Source organism: Aphelocoma coerulescens, chromosome 1 (assembly GCF_041296385.1).
Source record: "Aphelocoma coerulescens isolate FSJ_1873_10779 chromosome 1, UR_Acoe_1.0, whole genome shotgun sequence".
NCBI lineage: Eukaryota > Metazoa > Chordata > Aves > Passeriformes > Corvidae > Aphelocoma > Aphelocoma coerulescens.
The window spans coordinates 88,052,778-88,066,231 of NC_091013.1; the positions used below are offsets into that span (position 1 = coordinate 88,052,778).

At 39.4% G+C, this 13,454-nt stretch overlaps 1 protein-coding gene across 2 annotated transcripts in view; it reads right to left on the bottom strand.

Moving 5' to 3' along the window:
* The window catches only part of DLG2 (discs large MAGUK scaffold protein 2), a 1,009,135-nt gene that overhangs the window by 820,165 nt on the left and 175,516 nt on the right, over positions 1 to 13,454 (bottom strand). The window lies entirely within an intron of this gene.

Below are 13,454 nucleotides of genomic sequence, written 5' to 3' on the forward strand. Positions count from 1 at the left end.
ATGAATCTTAAGGTATAAAAAAGCTCCAAAACTTTACTAATGCACCAGTATTTCACATCTGTAAACAGCAACATTTCCTGTTGACATTCAATTTTGAGTTCAATCTATATTTAAAATACCTGTAACTCCAGAGTTACAATCTATTTTACACTTCAGCAGCTTAGTTGTCCATATACAAGAGACCCATCAGAATGCTCTGCAATGGGCATGTTTAGCATTAATGGGCCTGTTAGCAGGCACATCCTTTTCATCAAAGCATTGAAAACCTCCATGAAAAAGGACCACAACTATTTTTAATGACCTTTCCCAGATCGAGTTATGAAGCAATACATCCTGGTGTGGAAATGTCAGTGGGAGGCTAGCACAATAAAATCCAAGGTAAAATATAGTCTTCACACAGTCATTAAACTAATACTTGCTAAGCTGTAGATGCAGCAGCATCAAGTAAAAGAAGCAGGATTACACTTCATACACTCATGAGTTTTCTGCTTTCTTCCTCCCTATCATATTTTCTTCACCCGTGGAAGCGTTCAAAAAACAAGCAGACGTGGCACTTCATGATACAACATTGGGCATGATGGTATTTGGTCAAAGACTTAAGGACTTTTGAGGCCTTTTCCAACCTTAAGGAATCTATGATTCTATCATCTTGCTATCTTTTCTCCTTTCATTCATAAGGCAGGTTTTTTGCCTTAGGAATCCAGTGAATTCCTCCTGCAGTGAAGTGAAGCATCTTTGAAACAGTTCAGCGATCTTCAGAGTATCCTCAGCTCCCTTTTCATTAGGTCATCCCAAGTGCAGGGTAACAGAGGAGTTCACACCTCATCAACTTAAGGCATGGGACCACCTACATAACTAGAAACAAAATCCTTTTTCAATTAAAAGTTGGTCTATAACCTGCACAAACATAAGAGGCAGGAATGAAAGAGCTGGAGAGGTGCCTTTCGAGGGGGCCTAGACCAAACCTGCGTGTAGGAACAACGGGATCAATAAGTGGGATCACAGCTTTACACGTGCTCAGGCCTCACTGAACATTCTGCAGCATTTCCAAACAGGGAGGGTTTCAAATTAATGACTGACAAAACATCTGAGGAAAATGAGCCTCTCCTCCCAACAAAACACCAATTTGTGTAAGAGCACTGGGCTGGCAGCCAGAAAACCATGTGTTACCATAAAACCTGCTCTACCGAGGCCCTTTCTCTATACCTACAGGCAGAAACAGGCTTTATGCACTTATGATTTTAACCCTTTCTGTAAAATAACAATTTCAAAGAGGCTGATAGCCATAAACTAGAACACAAATTCCACCTCAGCACAAGGAAGAACTTCCTTAACAGTGAGGATGGCAGAGCACTGGAAAAGGTGCCAAGGGAGGCTGTGGAGTCTCCTTCTCTGGGGATAGTCAAACCCCACTGGATGTGTTCCTGTGTCACCTGCTGTAGGTGACCCTGCCTTGGCAGGGGGGTTGGACTGGATGTTCTCCAGAGGTCTCCCTTCCAACCCTAACAATCCTGTGATTCTGTGATTTCAAGAATGATGTTGTAACTTCAACATATTTTGGCATAACGCACATGTGCATTTTGCATGAAGTGTTCAGCACATGATTAGACAGAAGAAAATTATGCTGTCTTACAGGGTGGACATAATTTGTATACATCAGAGTGGAGAGGTTGAAGGGGTTTTCAGGATCCCAAGAGTGTAAGAGTAACTCAGTGAATGTCTGAATGTGCAAATTGCATATGTAGCTCTCATGCTTCAAAGTGTTTTTCAATAAAAGGTACAATCATGGAAAGGAATAGAAAATCAAAGTTTTCTAGCATGGCAGAGCACTCACTAAAAAGCAACAGTGCCATTTAATTGTGCTTTCATCATCCTTGGGATATGGATATGTGCAATTAGCCCTGGTAGACTGAACATGCACATTCACAGCAAACAACATAAGCATGTATTCTACAAATCTATTTTCTGTCATAACTTTACCCTCTCTTCTTTGATCTTCCACAGCCTTTAATTCCATGTGGTGGCTATTCACTACTTCTTTATATATATATATATGCTCCAAGGATTATTCTGTCTTCACTTTTGTGCCTTCTTTTTCTGTTGTTCTTGGGGTTTGGAGTTTTCTGAGGTTTTTTCCTGTTTTTTTTTTTTTCATATTGGCCTTTATTCAGTAAGAAAATTGAAAACTATTTGACCTTTAATTATTACCAAAAAACCCCAACAAATCTCATAAGTGTTGAATTATGATTGCCTGTGATAAGTATTAATGGTTTTTCCAAAACTCTTCACTACCCATTGCATATTTCTTTACAAATTAAGAAGAACTATCCTAAATTGAAGTGCTGTTAGTAAATATAAAATGCATAGTAGCAAGTCCTGCAGGCCAAAAGTTCTGAAGGAACAAATATGATGGAGTAAAATATTAATCATCAAGGATCAACCTATCACTTAACTGATCCTTAGTGATAGGGGACTGCAAATGGGTAAATAGATGCCATGGCATCAACTTTTTAATAGGTTTCAGACGGATCTAAGGAATTACAAAGTATTTAATTTGTGTTCTGCTCTGTAAAAAAAAAATGGTAGAAACTATACAAGTGAATAAATTAGCAGATGGAGTACAAAGATGGGGCAAACCAGGAAAAATTGAGCTGGATTTAACATATCCCAGAAATTGTTCACAGACTTTTGAAGTGTCTCCATTCAAATAAGACAACAATCACACAGATGAGCTTGGTTATTCTGCTTGGATTTCCAAAAAAAATGAAAACCATCCTTTACAGAAGTCTCTTAAATAAACTATGCTCTCAGGAAGTAGGAGGACAGATCCTCCAATGATTTAACAGCTTGACAAGAATTGAAAATAAAGATTAGTAATAAAAGGCACTGTTTTACAGTAGAGGATAGATTTCAGTGAAGTCTGTTTAGAATCTCTATTGGAAGCTATGCAATTCAAAATACTTAGAAATCACCTGAAAATAAGGATAACAGGGAGCTGACAATGTTTGATGGGAATACTGAGTTATCCACAGTAACAAAATGAAAGACAACTGTGTAAAGCCACACAGTGATCTTGTGCTGCTGGCTAATTCTGGACTAATTCCTGCCAATAAAAGGTGGGATTCACCTGCATAGTCCCATGTGTCTTTAGTCATTTCCATGTATTCAGGTACCCTTCCACAACTCAAGAACCTCTCTTGAAGACAGCTACATCCTATCTCCCCTGAGGCCTTCAGCAGCGATATCTCAGACACACCAGGGCCACTAAAACGCATTCCATTCTAATCTCAGTGAAATTAAATATCAACTAACAGAATCCTGAAAACAATGGGCTTTAAGTAAACAATGACTACTCAAAAATAGTTTTTTATATATATATATATATTTGAATTTATAAGAAACCCTGGTTTATGTCCTGAATTTTTCTTCTTTTTTTTTTTTTTTTGGTTACATAAACACAGGGTGGAAATATTTACTTTTAATTTATCTTTTCAGGCTACTTTTCAAGCTAATACATATTTTTCTGGATGATTTTGACGTAGGTTTACATTTTCTATCTCAGTGATTGGCAGCTGATAAACATCATCTTCAAAATTCAGCTCATTAAGAGGATCATACTGATAGAGAAGATTAGTTTCTTTTTACTCATTTAAAATCAAATTTTATTTTCCACTCCCCCTCCATAATTTCTTTAATTTTCCCTTGACTAAAAGCATGGAATAAGACATCAAACTCAATGTCTGAAGTTCAGCCTTAAAGGTGTTTCATGCTCCATTATTTTCTTTGTGGTATTACTCATTTTCCTACTGATCTCAATTCACACTAACTACATTAAGTTCATTATTTAATCCATTTTAATTCTAACAAAAGTAGGTAATTCTACCTACAGAAGACATGGCCTAAATATTTGGTGGGGGTGGTAATGGTGAGGAAGGTTGAGTTGTTTTTTTTTTTTAATTAGCTCCTAGAGAGATGCCAAATATGGTTTTGTACAAGTATCTCCCTTTTTTTTTTCCTTTAACTCCTGGGTGGTTGTCAAGCAGTCAAACCCAGTTCTTGATGCACTTCCACAGACACTTTTTCACTAGTCCTTCATTGAATAGAGATTTGCCTCCTACCCTTGTCATTCCAGGGCTTCCTATTTTCTCCACCTCATTCCCTATGTTGCCACTGTAAGTATATCAGATTGATTGGTCCCAGTGCATTCCTATGTCCCTCTTCAACACATTTCCTGCTTCCCCATAGAGTATCACAGAATCACCCCTTTTTATTTTCTTTTCATTTCTTTCCCAGTCTTGACCACTGGCTGCCAGAGGACATCTGTTTTGAATCAGATATTGCTAACTTCAGCCAAATTTGCTTCCTGCCATTTCCTTTAGCTTCACTATCTCGCTTCCTTCTAGATTCCTAGCAAAAATATCCACTATAATTCAACTTTTTTCCAGTGGAACAGATATAATATATGCCACCTTTGGAGAGCTTCCAATTATACAGTGGCAGAAAGTGTCCATATTTAGTTCCAATGAGTTCTGACAGGTGAGGTGATCTAACTGATTAGCATTTTTTGTCCAAATTACTGGCTTCTCTTCAATCTCCCAGTATAAAAGATCTGTTTTAGGAGAGTGATGTGAATGCTACTGTTGTCTGTCTTAGATCTATCTGCATTAGTGACCTCCAAATTTGCTTCGGTCCACAGAACAACTAGATTATTTGAAAGAATTCAGAAAACTAGGCAGCTTAATGGAATATTTTCAGAGCATCACTCTTTATCAAGAGTGGTCCAGTCTCTGTTCTTTAGGTGGTATGTGGAATTTTCCACCAGAACTATTTAAGACCTGTTGTTCTCATGAAAAGTTCTACCTTAGGTTTTGGTTTTCGGGGGGATTGATGAGGTATTTAAGATGAGAGTTTTGTTCTACAGGACCATATTATCATATTAATGTTCACGGCTTCCTGAATTTTGGGCCTTTACATTTCCTTGGCATGCTGCTCTGAGCTGAACTTCTCAGTCATTAATGAAAATATAAAGCAAGTCTGCATATAATATTGGTGCTGGAAGCAGTGCCAGCTTCCTTGCACAACTCATATATATCCATCTGGGCACAGTCACTCCCAGGGGTCTAAGAAGTCAAGTAGCAAGACTAAACTCCAAGCCAATTAGCATGAACTTTTCTTTACAACTTCAGGAGATAATGTAGCAAACCCTTAAAACCAGCAAGAGTTGGGTACCTAACTGCTCTTGATGTTTTTGAAAGTCTATCTCCAAAAAATACAAGCAGCAGCTAATAATTTAGCAATTCTATCAAAACAAGCAATTAAGTGTGTCTTGTATGATTTGTTCTCTATAAAAATCATGCTGTTTGTTTACCCAAACTTCTATTATCCTCTAGACTTTACTGATTTCATCTCCGGGTATTTATTCAATTATTTTAAAAGGAATTGAAATCTAATTCATGAGCTACTCACAGTGACACCTAAATCTTTTCACAGCCAACCTGTCAAATGAAGATGATCAGTCAGTATAAAATAGACTATTTTTGCCAATGCCAGTTAAATTTCATGTTAGGAGTTTGCTGAGCCTCCCAAATTATTTTAAACTACCTACCTTTCCTAACTTTCTGCCCTGATTGACTGAGCAATGTAGTTTAACTACTGTAGTTCTTGACTTTTTCTTCTATAAATTAGCATAGGAATGTCCATCTGCAAAGGCTTAGGCAAAGGTCCTGCAGCTTTGCACAAGGCATTAGGCTCCATCCCAACTCAGTTTCTTCCTGCTCACCCAGCTTGTCCTTGAAGGTGGAGTTTGCACCTATCTTTGTATGTAATGTATCTTAAGAAAAATCCTAGCAAATACACTAAGAAAAAAATAGTAACTTAAGTCCATGAGCATCACCTCTGCTTAACTTTTTATTGCACTTAGTACATTATATTACATTCTACAGTCAGGGGCGGCTTGGTGCCTGTAAGATGGTGACAACATTGTCATATTGTCATCAACACTTCTGCCACACCTTGAGAAGAGCACAATGGAAATGGTTGCAGATCCATAAAGTGTGGTGATCCTAAGAGCTGCCTGATATGGCCCTTAGGTACTGGTTCCTTCAATGCAGTTCATGAAAATTACAAATAACAAAATTCAGAAAAAGCAGCATGTTGGCTAGCAGCAGGGGAAAATGCAATCAAGAAAGGAGATAAATAATTATTTTTTAAATTCCCTGTATCCTACTGCAAGTGCCTGCATCCTACTGCAAGTGCCTGCATCCTACTGCAAGTGCCTGCCTGACCAATGCTCCTAAAAGAAATCAAGATACATTGCCAAAAGATCTCAACCCTACTTCCATGCCTAAACTGCCCTTTTGGTAGGGAAGATTGCTTCATTCTTTTCCCTCAAAAGATGGATGAAAGTTGGGACGCTCTCAGTATCACTGCATTCTTGTGAAGGGAAATTCAGAGCTCAGCACAAGCTTCACTCTGGAGAGTGCAATGACCAGCAGCAACAAATAACATTCAGCCAGAGGAAGTCTCCATCCTCCCTGCAAAATGTAGCTAGTGGAGAGATGAAGGAAGGTCCAGCACAAAGGATGGGAAATGTAACTCCGGAGAGCCTGGGGCCTGAAATCTTGGAGACATATATGCAGGGAGGAAGGGAGGGATGGGAATGGCCATGGGCTTTCTGACCTGCCTACCTGGAGCTGAAAACTTAAATTTTGTCCAAGATGCATTTCAGTCACTAAATTGCTTATGTGGATCCAGGACTTCATAGTCCCATGATGCATTCATGTCTGCTAGACTGGCAGTTTGAGAGGGTGTTTCATGGGAGCTCATCCTGGGTAGAGAATACAGATGGGAACAAGTTTCTGTTTTTTATTCCCCAGCCTTTTCAATTTCATGGCACTTGGGGTCTTCTGGCTTCTGTTCAGAAAGCAAGAGAAACTTGAGGCTTCTGCAGGTGTGACAGTATCTTTAGTCAGGGAAGAATAAACAGAAAAAGTAAGTGAACAACAAAGATATAAAGACTGCAGTAGTAAGAACTGAATAAAAATTTAAACAACTAGCATTTACTTTTCTATGCTTTTAAGTCAATTTATTTTAAAGCAAAAAAGTGCAAACCACCTTGAACACTGATAGTTTCAACCTGCATCTACAATGCATAGACTTCTGAAGTTCTTCTTTTCTAAATTTCAATTATAAAGCATGCTATTATGCCAATGTTTTGGGTTTGCACCCAAAAACTGAGCTCCCAAAATAATGAGCTCTTTTCTCACCTCCTGTCTTGTCTCCCTTTTCCCCAACAGCAACAACAAAAAAAAATTAAAATGTCAAGTGCCTTTTAATACAATAAAAAATGTGGTTTTCAATAACTTTTCTTCCATTCTCAGTTTCAAGATAAAAAGTGTTTAATGCTGACCCTGGACTATTAAATATGGAATTTGAAATCATACCACAGTTATGCTGTACTGTATGCACGAATAGATCTCAAAGAAATTTGAGATCTCAAGGAAAGCAGCAAGTACTTGTCTATCTAGCTTGGTCTATCTATCTAGCCAAGGGACAGACAGGGCAATTTTCCTTAGAGTCTGTTGAAAGCAAGCCAGAACTCAGAATTTCCTCTGGATTAATTCCTGTATGCTTTATCCCAATCCCACCCTGCCTCAGATCAACCATGATGCGCTGCATTTTATGTAAATTCACCAGCAACAAGGACTTAGAAATTAACTGACAATTCTGTTAATTACCAATTACCAGAACACAAAACAATTCCCTCTCCCAACAAAGCTGTCCTGATTCTGTAGGTCATCACTACTAAACAAAGTAAAATAAAAAAACCAGTACTGAACCCCCACATCCAAAATATCATTTGGAAGCGGTAACATAATCAGACGTGATGAATAAAGATGTCAAGATTGGTTTAGTAAATAGACCATTTAATAATCTCAATTTTTTTGGATTTTACTGCTTAACAGCAGTTAACCACATCTAAGAACCCAATAAACATGCAATATGGTAAACTACTGCTGTGAATGCTATGAATTCCAATTTTTTTCATTTTCAGAGGTGATAAACTGAGGACACCTTTCTACTTCCACTTCAAAATCAATTTTGTCACTGATTTTGCTGAAACAAAAGAAGGTCTTATCCAAAGACCTACCATTAAATGGAAAAGAAATACTGTGAATAACTTTACAAGAGCTTCTAAATTTTGTAGCAACCACAATGGAACAAATACTACTCAAAAAGCAATAGAAAATAAATGACAAAAATGGAAAGATCTGCTCAAACACATTTTTTATTTTAGCAGATGCTGAGTTTCCATAGAACTGATGTTGCAGAAAGTTAGTGGCAATTTGAATTTTGTGAAGGATAGCTGAAAAAAATCATTATTCAGATCGCCCTCTTAAATCTCTAAAGGCACCCTTCATGCACATAACATGAGGCACAGAAAATGCATAGCTGAGCAGATATTACTGAAATAGAATATATACTACACTAGAAAACTGAGAAGCGTATACCTAATAAGTAAAACCCTCTTTACTATACTTAAGGACTGATAAAGTAAATGCCAAGATTTTTTTATCAAACCAGTTCTTTATTTTAAAAAAGTACAGGAGAGGATCCAAACTTTAAAGATTTAATTACTTTTACTATCAAGGGAGAGAGGGAAAAACCAGACCCTGCCCTGTTCCACTGGTGCAAATCTAGATTTACTTACCTGATAGCAGAGTTTTGTTCCACTTACCCAATTCTTATTTTAAGGATACTACCAGAAGTAGTGCCCATCTGTAACTTCAAACTTAAGAAGCCATTAAACTCCTGATTGCTGGAAGCAGGAAAGATACTCCAAGGGAAATATTACTCTGTATTTGACATCTTACCATATTTTTCTCTCAGCGTCACAGTGGACTTCTACCATCTGCAGAGGTACAGAGTCTTTTAGGACTTTTGTTCTCTCTCCTGTGACTGGTCTCAAGTTTTATGAACCATTTAAAGTGACTGAGTCTGCTGATGCCAAATGTGACTAAACTGACTTTTTAGCAGGCAGACCTGTGGTGAGCTTACAATCAAAGGCCCACTGTGCAGAGGTGCAACAGATCAGCACATTCAGTTCTGTTTTACAGTAGCAGGGCAAATCCAGGTAACCACAAATTCTCAGGTGAGTTATTCACCTGGCTTTTTTACTGAGACCAATCTTTGAACAGCATGGCATGTGCTTTATCTTACACATTCATGCAGTAGCAGAGACCAGCACAGAATGACAGCAGAAGTTAGAAGTGTCTGACAGCAAATAATTTCCAAATTCTCAATTGAGGTTTTACATGATCGTGTTCCGTGTAACAGCAGATGACTGGGATCCCTCTCCTGAGGTTTATCTCCCATCCTTCAATCCAGTGTTGCCATTCTGCTAATATGTCAGGACATTTAAATATTTTTAGGTGGCTATCCACTGCTAGAAATCACTGCTCTTCACTCATGACTTGCTTTTCCTGATTACCTTTTCTGCAAGGATAAGCAGTTTAAAAATAATAAATGTTTATCCAAATAGGAATATCCTTAAGTACCTCAGAAATAAGGACATGGCAGGGAAGAAGAAAATGTGAGAGCTATTCTGTGAGTGAAAAGAGAGCACCAAAACATGGAAGAGCACTCTCTTACCCATCCTTCCATTCCCAAAATATTTCAAGACCCAGGCTTCACTCAGGAAATCTGAGACTTGTGGCAGAGAAGGGAGTAACATGGCAGAGTGAGAGGCAGGTGGCACAGCAAAAAGAACAGGAGTGAACACTTACAGGTTTAGATTAACTGGAGACAGGCACAGAGAGTTATTTATGCAGCAGAGATCAGTACAACCGGGGTAAACTCAGGAGCTGACACCAGAGGCACGAAAAAGGAGATTCTGAAATCTATGTATAAAAATACATATACATAGTAGATACTTGTGGGAGGAAAAGCTTCAACTTTTCTGAGGTTTTGCTTTTTCTTTAATTCTACAGCACCCTATTTTAGATTATTCCACCATACATTATAAGCAATTCAGAGGAATAGAGAATGTGTAGCCTCTAAATGAAGCTGCCCTGAAACTCAGCTCTGAGCAAAGACCGTGACAGTGGAGCAGATTGCAGATCTGGCGGCTCCTGCACACTGTGGCTGTCCCCTTGCTCCACAGCCAGAGCCCAGCTCACAAAACAACCAAGCAAAGGGGTGGCCCAGGCCACCAAACTGATGTAGCAAAACCCCCTCCTGAAGTTATACCTGTGATGGTGACTATTTTTTAAAATGTCCCTTTCCTTTCCACAGGAGGGTAACGTTCTGTTCTGTCATTCACTGCTTTGTTACAAAGTCCCAAAGTTGTTTCAAGAGCTGACCAGTTTCATGGCACAGTAAAGTACAAAGATGTGATATCATGCATAGACTATTAGCTTTACTATGGGTTAATTGGGTTAACTACCCTCAGTGCAGCACTCGTTCCAGATCTGACATGCTCAGTGTATCCTTACACAATGCAGTCATGTTCTCCACCTCTCTGCTTCTCACCCTTGTTCTTAAAATGGGAATAACAGCTTTTCCCAACTTCTTCACAAGGATCTTGGGAAAACAAATTAATATGCTGAGATGCTCAGACACTGAGGAAATCCAGTGAATCATCCAAGGTAGGAGGGAAGAGATGGCCCTACTGCAGATGACATGAATAGGTACTATTAGAATGACTGACAGGACGCATCTGAATCCATAATGGATGCTAATCACTTTCAGCAAATATTTATCCCTGCGACTTCACATAAGATGGTGAGTCTTGATGCAGAAACAGCAGATGTCCACCCAGAAAAATTCATGCAAGGTCACTGACCCAGAAAGATGTATATACAATCTCCAAAAGTCATCAACAAACAGGGCTGAGCACCTCTAGGTTTTGGCAAGGCTCAAATCCCAGGAAGGGATGATAGAATTCAGGTCTGTTTGCAGGGATAATTGAAGCTCTGTCTTTCAAACCCCTGAAAACACAGTACATTTAGACCTATAATTCACACTCTTCCTGTGACATGTAACAGCTTATCAATTATATGTTTTACAGGAAATTTATATTCCCTACTTCCTTAGAGAGCCCAGAACAAACAAACAAAGCAAACAAATCCTAATTTGCATTTGTTCACAACCAAAAAAAATGTTCCAAACAGCAGACAAATGAGTATTCTGCAGGGAAGAGTAATTTCTATCAGCATTTAAAGAAGCTTTTAATATTCATTTCTTGTGAAATGCCTGTGCAACACTTCCCTGACATATAAACTGTCCCAGTCCCAGGGCAGGATTCCATTCCTTATTTAGAGTGGCATATGAGTGATACCAACAGGGTCAAAGGGAGGACCCCCAAGCACTTCACAGGAGACATTCAGAACTTTCCAGGAATAAATCTTTGGAGAACACATTTGCTAAGATGGCTGTTTATAGCCATTTATGTGATAAAGAGAGACTTTTAGGTTCCCAAAGCCCTTTAAGTGCAAATGACATTATACAGTATGTATGTACTGAATGAAAAATAGGACTTGCAATCTAAAAGTACCAATGAAAATGCCACTAAAACATATGGCCTATTATGGTTAAACAGATTTTTTTTTCAAGGTATTAAGGAAAAAGGCGTTAGGTATAATACCAGATTCTGTGACGCTGTAATACCTCTACACAACTTGGGCTGTGCCCAGATCCAATCCTGTTTTCATTTGCATCCTGCCTGGAAGTCAGTAGCAGCTCTGTTGAGTAGTACCCTATCTATTGAGAGTAGTAAGGCTCTGCAGAGGGATCCAGACAGGCTGGATTGTTGGGCTGAGGCCAACTGTACAAAGTCCAACAAGGATAAGTGCTGGGTCCAGCACCTGGGTCACAACAACCCCATGCAGGGCTAGAGGCTGGGGACAGAATAGCCAGAAAACTGCTCAGCAGAGAAGGACATGAGGTGTTGGTTAACAATAGCTGAACATGAGCCAGTGTGTGTGCCCAGGTGGCCAAGAAGGCCAATGGCATCCTGGCCTGTATCAGCAATAGTGTGGCCAGCAGGACCAGGGCAGTGACTGTCCCCCTGTACTCAGCACTGGTGAGGCCACACCTCGAATCCTGTGTTCACTTTTGGGCCCCTCACTACCAGAAGGACATTGAGGGGCTGGAGCGTGTCCAGAGAAGGGCAACGGAGCTGGGGAAGGGTCTGGAGCACAAGTCTGATGAGGGGCAGCTGAGGGAGCTGCAGGTGTTTAGTATGGAGAAAAAGAGGCTGAGCTGGGACCTTCTTGTTCTCTACAACTTGCTGAAAGGAGGCTGTAGCCAGGTGAGGGTCAATCTCTTCTCCTGAGTAAAAAGTGACAGAATGGACTCACATTGCACCAGGGGAGGTTTAGTCTGGATAGCAGGAAAAATTTCTTCACTGAAAGGATGGTCAGTCATTGGAACAAGCTGCCCAGGAAAGTGGTGGAATCACCACTCTTGGAAGTGTTCAAAAGGCACGTGGATGTGGCACTTGGTGACTTGATTTAGTGGTGAGCAGTGCTGGGTTAACACTTGGACTCCATAATCTTAGAGGTCTTTTCTAAGCTTAATGGTTCTATGGTTCCAAAAGGATACCTAAAATGAACTGTGTGTTTGGAGTACCTAAAAGGAAATTCTTGTACCTGTGTGTCTGCTGTACATCAAGTCTTTGCCACAGACTTGGGAAGACTGAGGAAACCATGGGATACACTTCAGTTCAGACACCTGTGTCAGAGCTGGCTGTCCAGGTCTCCTGTATCATTAGCCAAGAGAAACACAGCCTTCCATAGCCCAATCCATCCATACCAGTGTAAAGGTGAACTGTCCCTCAAAAGTGTTTCTAGTTCTCCAATGACATAAATCTGGACAGATGAATTTCACTGTCAGAATCACTATCAAATACTGCTGAACAAGGCACCAGTTTTTTTTTTGAGCCACAACTGCTTCCCCCACAAGTTTCTTCTATAGATTTTTACTGCAGCATGAAGCAAAGCAAGGCTGCTTGTTAACTTATAGTTTCCAGATACCCTGACATGAGTTACTGACCTATAACTCTAAGTCCTGCTCTTCCACTTGAACTCCTCTTCACCTGTTGGCTACACAGACATACGCTTTTTTAAATTATATGATGAACTTCTTTGTTTTCTTAAAAAAATATTAAATTACTGCCTCATTTCATACTGCAGCACATCTAAGAGAAAAATAATGAAAAAAAATTTGCTGACTTTACTAGGATAAGAAACACATCTAAGCAGTCACAATAGCCATATTTTCTGGTTATTGCAGGTTGTAAATACAGAGTGGAGCTAATTTTGGTTTTGTGTATATCACCATAAACCCAGAATGTTTGAATCACTCATGTTTGACCTTAGCTTGGAATTTCCCATGTCAGGAGAGTGTGGCTTTTCAGTAGCTATATCCCTGGTATATAACCCCCAAGCTAAGTA